We start from the raw sequence: 14,968 nt of genomic DNA, 5'->3' as shown, positions 1-14,968 counted from the left end.
TTTTAATTAAGATTTTATTTGTTTGTTTGTTTGTTTGTTTTGAGAGTACAAGCAGGGGTAGGGGCAGAGGGAGAGGGAGAGAAGAATCTCAAGTAGACTACATGCAGAGCGTGGAGCCCGATGATGTGGGGCTCAACCCTGAGACACTGAGATCATGAACTGGGCTACCATCAAGAACCAGACTCTTAGCCGACAAAGCCACCCCAGATGCCCCTTTTTGTTTTCTCTTTAGAGAGGGGGAAAGAGAGAGGGGTAATGGCTAGAGGGCGAGGGAGAATATTAAGCATGCTCCATACCCAGCACAGAGCCTGATGTGTGGCTTGATCTCACAGCCCTGAGATCACGACCTGAGCCCAAATCAAGAGCTGGATGCCTAACTGACTGAGCTACTCAGGTGCCCTGATCTCTTAATCTCTTAACAACAGTTCTCCCCAAAAATGCTAATCACCTACCATGTTACAAACACTGTGCTAGGTGCCAGAGATGTAATGATGAGAGAAAAAGAAAGAAAATGCAGGTACAACCCTTGTTCTCATGGGGAAATAAGTATCAATATAGATGTGTGGTAAAAATATTATGTTTGGAATCACACAGTGGTCTCCAAAGGAGGTCTCCATAAATTATGCTTTCAGATATTCATGACTCTGTGCAGTCATCTTCCGCCCAATGGATCTGAGTTGCCCTACGACTCATTTTAACCAACAGGATGTGGTGAAGGTAACCACACCAGTTTCAGGTCTAAGTCTCAAGAAAGCATGGCACAGGTCCTCCTTCTGTGCTTTTGGGGAGACTTGAGTTGCCACGTAAGTGGTCCAGCTGATCTGCTAGAGGGATCCATGGAAAGGCCAAGTGGAGAGGGAAATATCTTGGAATTACATAGAGAGAGAGAGAGCATGCACTCCAGCCATCCTCACATCCTAGTCAATCCCATCAAGGCTCCAGACACATGATGAGGCATCCTAGATGTTCCAGTTCAGTCACAAGTCCAGGTGACTGTGGACTCAGCCAATATCACCTGGAGTAAGAGCAGCTCAGCTGAACCCAGTCAGCCCAAAGGATCATGAAAGACAATGGAATGGTTTTTTGCTTTAAGCCACAAAGTTTCAGAACAGCTCATTGTGCATCAAAGAAAGACTAACTACATGAAAATACCTTCTCTGCCATTGACAGATAGATAATCCTGGTGATTTAATTTAATCTTCGTGGGGCTCAATTTTCTCAACTCTAAAATGGGGCAAGAGTGATACCTCCCAGAGCTGTTGTAAGCATCAGATATATTTAAAATTCCTAGAAAACTGGCGTCAATAAATTGTAGCAATTATAGATTGTTAAAGATGGTTAGTTTTCTGACACATTCCCAGGAGGATTTTTATTTTAAATCAGGATCCTGAAGACCATGAGGCTTTCCCAAAGTTACTATTCCCATCTGACTATAGGCTCCTTCCTCCCTCTATGTGGATAAAGTCAGGACTGAATCTGAAGAGCTTCCTCTCCAAAAACAGAATTCAGGAGATAAGAGCCCATGCCCGATCTGATATTTTCTGTATTTTTTAACCCTTTATTTGATATTAGCAAGATAAGCATTCAGTTGTTATGTCAACATTAAGCAATTAGAATTGTTGTTAAACACGGCATCATAGGGGCGCATCATAGGGGCGGAGTCAAGATGGCGGAGAAGTAGCAGGCTGAGACTACTGCAGCTAGCCAGAGATCAGCTAGATAGCTTATCTAAAGATTGCAAATACCTGAAAATCCATCAGCAGATCGAAGAGAAGAAGAACAGCAATTCTGGAAACAGAAAAACAACCACTTTCTGAAAGGTAGGACTGGCAGAGAAGTGAATCCAAAGCGATGGGAAGATAGACCCCGGGGGGAGGGGCTGGCTCCCGGCAAGCAGCGGAGCAACGGCGCACAATATCAGGACTTTTAAAAGTCTGTTCCGCTGAGGGACATCGCTCCAGAGGCTAAACCTGGGCAAAGCCCACGTGGGGTCAGCGTGGCCTCAGGTCCCGCAGGGTCACAGAAGGATCGGGGGTGTCTGAGTGTCGCAGAGCTTGCGGGTATTGGAACGGGAAAGCCGGCTACAGAGACAGAGCCGACAGTAAGCTCACAGCTCGGTGTTACCTTGAACTGGTCGCAGGCTCGGTGAGCTCGGAGCGCGGCTGGAGGTCGGGCAGACGGGAGTAACTGGGCGCTGTTCTCTGAGGGCGCACTGAGGAGTGGGGCCCTGGGCTCTCGGCTCCTCCAGGCCCGAGACCAGGAGGCCGCCATTTGTGTTCCTGTCCTCCGAAACTCTACAGAAAGCGCTCAGGGAACAAAAGCTCCTGAAAGCAAACCCGAGTGGATTACTCACCCCGGCCCCTGGTAAGGGCGGTGCAATTCCGCCTGGGGCAAAAACACTTGAGAATCACTACAACAGGCCCCTCCCCCAGAAGATCAACAAGAAATCCAGTGGAGACCAAGTTCACCTACCAAGGAGTGCGGTTTCAATACCAAGGAGAGCAGCAGAATTCCAGAGGAGGAGAAAGCAAAGCACAAAACTCATGGCTTTTTCCCTGTGATTTTTTTTTTAGTCTTGCAGTTAATTTAATTTTTTTCTTTTTAATTTTTTGTTTTTTTTTCTCGCCTTCTGGAAAAAATTTTTTTTTAACTTTTACCTTTTTCTTTTTTAACGTTTTTTAACTAGTTTATCCAATATATATATTTTTTCTTTTTTTTATATTTTTCTTATTTGTTTTCTTTTTTTAAATTCTTTTCTTGTCTTTTCTTTTTTCTTTTTTTTTATTTCTTCCTTTTTGAACCTCTTTTTATCCCCTTTCTCCCCCCTCACGATTTGGGATCTCTTCTAATTTGGTTAAAGCATATTTTGCTGGGGTTGTTGCCACCCTTTTAGTATTTTACTTGCTCCTTCATATACTCTTATCTGGACAAAATGACAAGACGGAAAAATTCAACACAAAAAAAAGAACAAGAGGCAGTACCGAAGGCGAGGGACCTAATCAATACAGACATTGGTAATATGTCAGATCTAGAGTTCAGAATGACAATTCTCAAGGTTCTAGCCAGGCTCGAAAAAGGCATTGAAGATATTCGAGAAACCTTCTCGAGAGATATAAAAGCCCTTTCTGGAGAAATAAAAGAACTAAAATCTAACCAAGTTGAAATAAAAAAAGCTATTAATGAGGTACATTCAAAAATGGAGGCTTTCACTGCTAGGATAAATGAGGCAGAAGAAAGAATTAGTGATATAGAAGACCAAATGACAGAGAATAAAGAAGCTGAGCAAAAGAGGGACAAACAGCTACTGGACCATGAGGGGAGAATTCGAGAGATAAGTGACACCATAAGACGAAACAACATTAGAATAACTGGGATTCCAGAAGAAGAAGAAAGAGAGAGGGGAGTAGAAGGTATACTGGAGAGAATTATTGGGGAGAATTTCCCCAATATGGCAAAGGGAACGAGCATCAAAATTCAGGAGGTTCAGAGAATGCCCCTCAAAATCAATAAGAATAGGCCCACACCCCGTCACCTAATAGTAAAATTTACAAGTCTCAATGACAAAGAGAAAATCCTGAAAGCAGCCCGGGAAAAGAAGTCTGTAACATACAATGGTAAAAATATTAGATTGGCAGCTGACTTATCCACAGAGACCTGGCTGGCCAGAAAGTGCTGGCATGATATATTCAGAGCACTAAACAAGAAAAACATGCAGCCAAGAATACTATATCCAGCTAGGCTATCATTGAAAATAGAAGGAGAGATTAAAAACTTCCAGGACAAACAAAAACTGAAAGAATTTGCAAACGCCAAACCAGCTCTACAGGAAATATTGAAAGGGGTCCTCTAAGCAAAGAGAGAGCCTACAAGTGGTAGATCAGAAAGGAACAGAGACAATATACAGTACCAGTCACCTTACAGGAAATACAATGGCACTAAATTCATATCTCTCAATAGTTACCCTGAATGTTAATGGGCTAAAGCCCCTGTCAAAAGACACAGGTATCAGAATGGATAAAAAAACAAAACCCATCTATATGTTGCCTCCAAGAAACTCATTTTAAGCCCAAAAACACCTCCAGATTTAAAGTGAGGGGGTGGAAAAGAATTTACCATGCTAATGGACATCAGAAGAAAGCAGGAGTGGCAATCCTTATATCAGATCAATTAGATTTTAAAGCAAAGACCCTTATAAGAGATGAGGAAGGACACTATATCATACTCAAAGGATCTGTCCAACAAGAAGATCTAACAATTTTAAATGTCTATGCCCCCAATGTGGGAGCAGCCAACTATATAAACCAATTAATAACAAAATCAAAGAAACATATCAACAATAATACAATAATAGTAGGGGACTTTAACACTCCCCTCACTGAAATGGACAGATCATCCAAGCAAAAGAAAGCAAGGAAATAAAGGCCTTAAACGACACACTGGACCAGATGGACATCACAGATATATTCAGAACATGTCATCCCAAAGCAACAGAATGCACATTCTTCTCTAGTGCACATGGAACATTCTCCAGAATAGATCACATCCTCGGTCCTAAAGCAGGACTCAACCGGTATCAAAAGATTGGGATCATTCACTGTATATTTTCAGACCACAATGCTCTAAAGCTAGAACTCAACCACAAAAGGAAGTTTGGAAAGAACCCAAATACATGGAAACTAAACAGCATCCTTCTAAAGAATGAATGGGTCAACCGGGAAATTAAAGAAGAATTGAAAAAAATCATGGAAACAAATGAAAATGAAAATACAACGGTTCAAAATCTGTGGGACACAACAAAGGCAGTCCTGAGAGGAAAATATATAGTGGTACAAGCCTTTCTCAAGAAACAAGAAAGGTCTCAGGTACACAACATAACCCTACACCTAAAGGAGCTGGAGAAAGAACAAGAAAGAAACCCTAAGCCCAGCAGGAGAAGAGAAATCATAAAGATCAGAGCAGAAATCAATGAAATAGAAACCAAAAAAACAATAGAACAAATCAACGAAATTAGGAGCTGGTTCTTTGAAAGAATTAATAAAATTGATAAACCCCTGGCCAGACCGATCAAAAAGAAAAGAGAAAGGACCCAAATTAATAAAATCATGAATGAAAGAGGAGAGATCACAATTAACACCAAAGAAATACAAACTATTATAAGAACATACTATGAGCAACGCCACGCCAACAAATTTGACAATCTGGAAGAAATGGATGCATTCCTAGAAACATATAAACTACCACAACTGAACCAGGAAGAAATAGAAAGCCTGAACAGACCCATAACCAGTAAGGAGATTGAAACAGTCATTAAAAATCTCCAAACAAACAAAAGCCCAGGGCCAGACGGCTTCCCGGGGGAATTCTACCAAACATTTAAAGAAGAACTAATTCCTATTCTCCTGAAACTGTTCCAAAAAATAGAAATGGAAGGAAAACTTCCAAACTCATTTTATGAGGCCAGCATCACCTTGATCCCAAAACCAGACAAGGATCCCATCAAAAAAGAGAGCTATAGACCAACATCCTTGATGAACACAGATGCGAAAATACTCAACACAATACTAGCCAATAGGATTCAACAGTACATTAAAAGGATTATTCACCACGACCAAGTGGGATTTATTCCAGGGCTGCAAGGTTGGTTCAACATCCGCAAATCAGTCAATGTGATACAACACATCAATAAAAGAAAGAACAAGAACCATATGATCCTCTCAATAGATGCTGAAAAAGCATTTGACAAAGTACAGCATCCCTTCCTGATCAAAACTCTTCAAAGTGTAGGGATAGAGGACACGTACCTCAATATCATCAAAGCCATCTATGAAAAACCCACCGCAAATATCATTCTCAATGGAGAAAAACTGAAAGCTTTTCCGCTAAGGTCAGGAACACGGCAGGGATGTCCATTATCAACACTGCTATTCAACATAGTACTAGAGGTCCTAGCCTCAGCAATCAGACAACAAAAGGAAATTAAAGGCATCCAAATCGGCAAAGAAGAAGTCAAATTATCACTCTTCGCAGATGATATGATACTATATGTGGAAAACCCAAAAGACTCCACTCCAAAACTGCTATAACTTATACAGGAATTCAGTAAAGTGTCAGGATATAAAATCAATGCACAGAAATCAGTTACATTTCTCTACACCAACAGCAAGACAGAAGAAAGAGAAATTAAGGAGTCAATCCCATTTACAACTGCACCCAAAACCATAAGATACCTAGGAATAAACCTAACCAAAGAGGCACAGAATCTATACTCAGAAAACTATAAAGTACTCATGAAAGAAATTGAGGAAGACACAAAGAAATGGAAAAATGTTCCATGTTCCTGGATTGGAAGAATAAATATTGTGAAAATGTCTATGCTACCTAAAGCAATCTACACATTTAATGCAATTCCTATCAAAGTACCATCCATCTTTTTCAAAGAAATGGAACAAATAATTCTAAAATTTATATGGAACCAGAAAAGACCTCGAATAGCCAAAGGGATATTGAAAAAGAAAGCCAACGTTGGTGGCATCACCATTCCAGACTTCAAGCTCTATTACAAAGCTGTCATTATCAAGACAGCATGGTACTGGCACAAAAACAGACACATAGATCAATGGAACAGAATAGAGAGCCCAGAAATAGACCCTCAACTCTACAGTCAACTAAACTTCGACAAAGCAGGAAAGAATGTCCAATGGAAAAAAGACAGCCTCTTCAATAAATGGTGCTGGGAAAATTGGACAGCCACATGCAGAAAAATGAAATTGGACCATTTCCTTACACCACACACAAAAATAGACTCAAAATGGATGAAGGACCTCAATGTGTGAAAGGAATCCATCAAAATCCTTGAGGAGAACACAGGCAGCAACCTCTTCGACCTCAGCCGCAGCAACATCTTCCTAGGAACAACGCCAAAGGCAAGGGAAGCAAGGGTAAAAATGAACTATTGGGATTTCATTAAGATTAAAAGCTTTTGCACAGCAAAGGAAACAGTTAACAAAATCAAAAGACAACTGACAGAATGGGAGAAGATATTTGCAAACGACATAGCAGATAAAGGACTAGTGTCCAGAATCTATAAAGAACTTAGCAACCTCAACACCCAAAGAACAAATAATCCAATCAAGCCATGGGCAGAGGACATGAACAGACATTTCTGCAAAGAAGACATCCAGATGGCCAACAGAGACATGAAAAAGTGCTCCATATCACTCGGCATCAGGGAAATACAAATCAAAACCACAATGCGATATCACCTCACACCAGTCAGAATGGCTAAAATCAACAAGTCAGGAAATGACAGATGCTGGTGAGGATGCAGAGAAAGGGGAACCCTCCTACACTGTTGGTGGGAATGCAAGCTGGTGCAGCCACTCTGGAAAACAGCATGGAGGTTCCTCAAAATGTTGAAAATAGAACTGCCCTATGACCCAGCAATTGCACTATTGGGTATTTCCCCTAAAGACACAAACGTAGTGATCCAAAGGGGCACGTGCACCCGAATGTTTATAGCAGCAATGTCCACAATAGCCAAACTATGGAAAGAACCTAGATGTCCATCAACAGATGAATGGATCAAAAAGATGTGGTATATATACACAATGGAATACTATGCAGCCATCAAAAGAAATGAAATCTTGCCATTTGTGACAACATGGATGGAACTAGAGCGTATCATGCTTAGCGAAATAAGTCAAGCAGAGAAAGACAACTATCATATGATCTCCCTGATATGAGGAAGTGGTGATGCAACATTTGGGCTTAAGTGGGTACGAGAAGAATAAATGAAACAAGATGGGATTGGGAGGGAGACAAACCATAAGTGACTCTTAATCTCACAAAACAAATGGAGGGTTGCTGGGGGGAGGGGGTTTGGGAGAAGGGGGTGGGATTATGGACATTGGGGAGGGTATGTGCTTTGGTGAGTGCTGTGAAGTGTTAAACCTGGTGATTCACAGACCTGTACCCCTGGGGATAAAAATATATGTTTTTAAAAAATAAAAATTAAAAATAAATTGCACAAAACTTCAAAAAGATCAACCTTGATCTGGGTCACAAAGGTAAAGAACATTTTTTTCCTACTAAAAAAAAAAAAAGGAATACGACATCATAAAGTTCTCACCCTTGCCTCCGACTTTACACTTCCTGAGAACCTTTGGAGATTTGTAAAATAAATGATGTAAAACATGGGATGTTTGGGGCACAACAAATCTCATTTATTTTCACTGTCATCACTCACCATGGTATAGAAGAGCTGCTCAATGCAGGCTGAAATACTGCAGATGTTTTCAAAATACATCTATGGAGATGGAGAGACCACTTGAATTTCTCATCTGGTTATTTCAGTTTAAATTCCCATCCACAAAGTTTCTTTATACGTGTATTTTAAAATCCCGAGCTTCTCACCTATTTGCTCTGAGCCCCAACTGCCCATCTGACATCCAGCCACAGAGAACTTGAAAACAATTCCTGGCATTCCATGAGGCATGTAGGATTGAAGAACAAGGAGGCAAAAGATAAAAGTAGTTATAACTATTCATTAGTTTTTGGTACATCAGATAATTTGTGCAATGGCTTCAGGGCTTTAATTGAATCACTTTTCCCACCTTGTCTTAATTTTAATTATGCAGCAATCATTTTTACCAACCTATGCAAAGGAACCATATGAAAATGTGACATATGACAATATACATTTACCTAAGCTCCAGGACAACAGTGACCTACAGGCAATTAGCTACTGCCTCTAGCACTGAACGACCAATTAAAGAGTTAACGAAATGCCCTCCAAATCACCTACATGTTCTGGATTTTTGGACTGCCAGGAACGTTGCACTTCAACTGATATAATTTTTGACTGACTGATTTAGTAAGTCTACATCTGCTAAAATTCCAGACTCATGCCTGTAAAACTGAGGAGTCAGGTTTTATGAGGTGCTTTCACTGTCATTAAAGACGATCCCACCTTAGCCCTTCTCCTAACAAGACAATCTTGCAGCCGTCATTAGGAGGCGTGATCTTAACTTGTCATCACAGAAAAAAAAAGTCTTGCTAGGTCAATGGGGATGGTACTGAGTTCATCTCAAGGATGTAAGACATTCATTTCAGTGGCTATAAGCCAGAAACTAAATATAAAGAAGGAAGGAGGGCAGAAAAGAAGGAAGACAGGAAACAAACATGACCTTTTAAGATATCTTTCTAAATTTAATTTTCTTTTTTGTTTTAAGTAGGCTCCACACTTAGTGCAGAGTCCAATGTTGGACTCAAACTCACAACCATGAGATCAAGACCTGAGCAGAGATCAAGAGTTGGATGCTCAACAGACTGAATCACCCAGGTGCCCCTAATTTAATATTTAAATTTAAGTACAGTATTTTTAAGGTTTTGTAATAGTAAAGCTTAAGATAAGAATTTACTCAAGAAATGATTCTACAAAGTCCTGGAAACTGAGTGAGGAAGCAGACAGGAAAGGGAAGGAAGCCACGGAGTCTGTTAGCAAATTACCACTGTGGTCAGCTGAAGACTGTTGGATGACAGTATAGAATGTGTGGTGCTGTCCCATGTGAGGGACAAAAATAAAGATCCCCAAGGGGCAACTCTTGTCAGTTATGGGCCTAAAGTGCACTCAGATATTGGCTCCCTAGCACACTGCCTACTCCATACAAAGTCTGTGAATGCTCCAACAGCCAGAGAAAGCCTTCAGACAGAGTCAGATGTACTGACAGTAAAAAAGTTCAAATGCACAGAATGGTGAGTACTGAGGCAATATGGGTAGGACACTGAGTGTTTGCTATAAAACCTGACCCCAAATTAAGTGTGCCTGAGTGATACCAAGTTTTGTTGTGGGGCCCGATCATCTAGTCTAATCCACACAGTTCATTCATTATACCTTGGATCTAAACATGATCTGTTTACCCACTGTGACCCAATTTAACCCCTAAAATTTGCCCTTGTGGTAGAACACCTCAGAGCATCACTCTTGCCTTGTGGGATGTCATCAAGTGGAGGGAACATTGAGGGCCAAGAAGCAATGGCTGCTTGGTGATGGAACCCATTAATTTTCTCTAAATCACATCTTCGATTTGGCTGGGCACCTGACTGGGGTAAACCTACCAGAAATATGTTTGTCTAATTAAAACAAATTGGGATGGATGATCTAATAACTAAATATACAGAAACAAAGAACAGATAAACTTGAAGCTTATAAAAATCTAGACCAAATCAAACCAGTGACCAAAATCCTTTTCTAAGCAACTTTGCTGAGACCTAGACATGTACATTAAATACCACAAGGATAAAGACAGAAAAAATGAGAAACACACAAGCTATGTTGGATCTTGCTTTTGGATGAAAGCCTAAATCATGCAACCTAAAAGGAGCTCTCAACTTCTGTTGTTATTCTTAGCTGAAGAGTCAGTTCTAAAGAGAGGTCCAGATACCACAGGAAGAGAAAATCCTTTTCCAGATGCCTTCTCCTCCCTGATTTCTTGGCAGTACTCCTAGGAAGCTGTCAGTCAGTTGGTCAAACTATATGGAGCAATTGTTTTGAGTCAACAAGTACCTGTTCAGCACCCTCTACTCAAAAGCACTAGGCTCTTGTCTAAGATCCAGAGAAGCCAAATGAACTGCAAGGCTCTGATGTTTCACACTTGCTGGAGATGGGCTGACAGATAGGCTGGTTGACTGACTGATTAAGTGATTAAACAAAGTGAATGAATAGACTCCTATAGCCCAGATTCTTTATGGACAGTAACCTTGTCTTTTCTACTCTGTAAAAAAATCCATACCCCCTCTGATGCTTCGTGCATGCTGTGGACACTCCATAAATGGTTGCATGAAATAAAAACAGTGCAAAAATTGTTCAGTGTGAGTTGCCACGTCAGATCTGTAGTTCTTCAAGTGCTGCAGGCATTTCTCTTGGTTAAGCGTTAATGGAACCCACAGATGAGTGAAATTCTTTACACCACCACAGCACCACTCTGGCTGGTGCTTCCAACCCTGACTTCCAAAGCTTAGAGATTCCTAGGTCATCAGGGAAAACTTTCTTAGATTATGAAGCAAGCAGTTTTTTGCTCGCTTACTCTCTCTCACTTTCTTCTTTCCTGTCGAGCCAGATAATCTTCCACTCACAAGATGAAGTTTCAGCTTCTCTGTAAGTTGTCTTCATATTTATCCTCATATTTTAACATGTTGTTTATTACATGTTTTGCTAATAGAATCTTCCCACTGCACTTGTGCTGTCTTCACACATTCTCTTGAGAGTTTCCACCTATCCAAATTAGTGCAATCAACAGGGCACGCAAGTTAGGCACGTTACCGATCAGTTGTTTTTAGTCTAGAAGTTTGAAATAACTCCTTAGAATTTTATTACAGTCCTTGGGCTTGAACCAATAAAAATAAGTTTATGAATGGGCCCACTTCTGAACAGTTGTCTTTATTATCTCTTCCATTTTATTGAGCCATTGCTGAGATTTTAGATTAAAAGATCCCAGAAGGTAGGGATGGCAAACACAACCTTATTTACACCTAGACAGAGTCAAGATTCATTACCGTGTCTCGGGGTTAAAAGTCTCTGAGGCTTTGTTGCCCAAGTTGCCCATCTGCCACTCCTATTCTTTCTATAACATTGCCATTTCTCTCCCTCTGATCAACAACAGAATAAATCAGTTTAAGATGTGTAAAACCTTGTATTCCATGCAGTATATGCTTAAGACATTAATATCTTGCCAATAAAAATCTATTAAATTAACATTTACTTATGTTGTGACTGAAATCAGAAATCTTCTTGAGAGCAGATGTTGGAAAACTGATTTACAGACAATGAAGAGCAAAGGGAAAACCAGGAGGGAAGCGGATGTAAAGATATCAATACGGGTTATTTCTTGTTACCGTGTATATGCGGTAGAACCAGAGCAGTTCAGTGGCATCCAGCAAGAAATTTTTCTCGAAGTCTCTGTTTTTGGCGGGGTAGCTCCGCCTGTCTGAGCTGACCTTGTTCATACCCCTGCAGTCAGCTGGCAGGTTGGCTGATGACCTGGCTCTTATACTAGGGCCTCAGGTTGGATATCCTGGCTCTGGTCCATGAGGCCTCTCTTCCTCCATCGGACTAGTCAAGAAACGTTCTCAGGAAGCAGAAATCCAAGACAGAACAAAAGAACACAAGTCCTCTGGAGGCCTGCGCTCTGAGAAGCACACCTACACTGTCATTTACACCACATTCTACTGGCCCAAAGCCATCACAAGAACACACAAAATTCAAGGGGCCAAGTCACAGACTTCATCTCCTGTTGAGACGAGGTGCAAAGTCCTATTGCAGAGGAAATCTATAGAGCAGGGCCGTCAGGTTAATCTACCATTCCACTTTACCTCTTTAACAAAATAATTCAGGTTGATAAAAAGAAAGTTAAGAAAAGCAAAAAGTGGGGCCAAGTCTCTTAAATAAATTGCAAACTAACTGAGAAGAGTGAAGGAATATTTGTATTCATTTATTCAACGGACATTTACCCATTGTCTACCGTACTTTAGGCTTCATACTAGGGACATAGGACTGAGATAAAGTGTCTGCTCTCACATTGTTCATAATCCTATGAGTCTGCATACAGCAAGCATCACTTAGTACTTTGCACACTGTGATAGGTATTCAATGAATATTTGTTGGTCAGTGATAGGAAAAATACTAAACAGAGCATGAATCTGTCATACAGCAAAAGTTCTTTTAGACTCCATAAAGAATGTTCTGAGGAATAATCCTTTAGTGTTTAGAATATGCTAGAAAATGAAGAAAATTTAAATGTCCAAGAAAGGGCAATATACACACTTAATTTCCCTGTATAATTCGTTCCTATTATTATTATTGGCAGAGGATGAACCGCAGCTTGCAAAGTCAAAATAGCAGTTAACAGATCTTCCTCATAGTCAGGCAGCAGCTACTAGGATGGTGTAGGCGACTCTCAGAGATCGATGACCGGATGGCCCTTATCAGGGAAGGAGCAATGGAGCCCCACGTCAGGCAGTGTCCACAGTTCCCCTAAATGCCAGGTCAAGGAAGAGAGAAGAGCCAGGGTGTGACTCCTGCATTCTCCCTTCATATGTCACTGAAAACAATATTGTAATAATTTTGTATGGTGACAAATGGTAACTAGACTTATTGTGGGGATCATTTTCTATAAAAATGTCAAATCACCATGATGTACACCTCAAATGAACAGGATATTGCATGCCAATTTTACTTCAATAAAAAAAAATTAAAAGAACAAGATCTGAGAAGAAAGACAAGTCGAAGTTAACGGTGTTTCACTGTGTACATAAACAGGCATACACATCACATCACGTGTTTAGCCACCCGCATGCGTTCAGCCAATCAATCCACAGTGAAAAAGCTTAGGCCTTGGGTTTGTTCTTAGAGAAATCGTCCTCGGACCTCTTTGTGGAGGCCAAAAGAACAGCATGAGCGGGGAAAGCCTGTGAGCCAGAGCTGAGGGCTGCTTTGATTTGAACAGTGAATCGCAAGATGAAAATAATCAGGGAACACCAATGCCACACGGTTGTTTATGTGTGTGTGTGATTGTGTGCACGTGAATGCATCTGATTATGCTTCAGTGTGTGGGGGGGTAATGGGGCATTAACACTAACTCACAGAAGCTGCTCTGCTTTATGAGTTGGGATTTTTTTTTCTTTAAGGAAATCAAGCCATATTTTTTTTCCTCCCCGTTCTCGAAGATGAAGCAATTTACAGATGCTGAATCCTTTTTTAGGAATAATTCTCAATGCATCATTCAAATATCCTTTGAGCTGAGCACACGATATGCACATCATGAATACATATAATCACTGCACGGTCCTTTGTGAAGATTTTGAAAATAGCATCTGAAAGAGTCAACCAGAGGTCTCCATCTGAGGACGCATACTTGGTGAGTGCGGTCATGCCAGCTCTGGACTCGTTTCCTCTTTCAAAAGCTGTGCTCCCTTCCTGTGGTCCTTCTAGAACACGTCAGTGGTCCTGGGAGTTAAAAAGTGAATCACGGTTTGGGGCCCCCGTATGAATTATCTGCTTATGTCTGGACTGTCCAAAGCAGTCTGCACTTGTGGATTTTCAACATACGCCATAACAAATAGATACATATTTTTGAAAGGGCATCTCCTTAATACTGGCTAATTCCATCCTAGGCTTTTTTTGGGCCTCATGGGACCAAGATTTCAGAGCCTGACGGTACAAACTCCATTATTACTGTTCGTCACTAGAAAATCTGCAAATGCTCACTGTGCAATTCAACAACCACCACAGCTAGCGGATCAGAAAGCATTTTTCTTGCTGTCACTGTCACTCATTGTTGACAATGTGGAGGACTATTTCCTTCACCTTTTTCTTCAGGGATATGAAACAGAGATCTGTTTTAAATTGTGTTCGCTGTGAACTCAGAAAACTGTGCGTATCCTTCTCCCTTTTCCCTTTTGAGATATGGGAAAATCTAAAGTCATTTGCTTGCTTGCTTGCTTGCTTGCTTGCTTTTCCCCTACATTCTCCTGTTTGGAGCACATAAGGCTTTCTGATACACTCTGTCACATGAACTTGAAGCTCATTGACGCAAGGTGTCACCCCCAGGGGACATCACCTGCCCCGAGCCCTTTTCCAGATCCAACGGTCTTTAGGTATTTTTGATCTATGATGTAACAAATATCCAAAATTATGTGTTATTTGAAACATAAATGAGAACAAGATACATTTGCATCTCATTAGCATTTATAGAGATTGCCTTTGAGATTCAAAAGGTGTGAAGAATTGCTAGCAGGGAAGTGGTTCCTGCAACTTTCCATCCCCACAAACTAATACTGATATTTTAAGTCAAATAAGCGAGTTCATTTAATTTCTATTCATTCAAAGAATTTTCAGTTATATATGAAATCTATATTTCTGTGTTTATAGGTAATTCAGAAAAAAAAATGCCTCATTAACTAACCCCTAAAT

The sequence above is a fragment of the Mustela nigripes genome, chromosome 7 (genome assembly GCF_022355385.1).
Source record: "Mustela nigripes isolate SB6536 chromosome 7, MUSNIG.SB6536, whole genome shotgun sequence".
In the NCBI taxonomy this organism is placed as follows: domain Eukaryota; kingdom Metazoa; phylum Chordata; class Mammalia; order Carnivora; family Mustelidae; genus Mustela; species Mustela nigripes.
Note: the sequence above shows the minus strand (reverse complement) of the source record.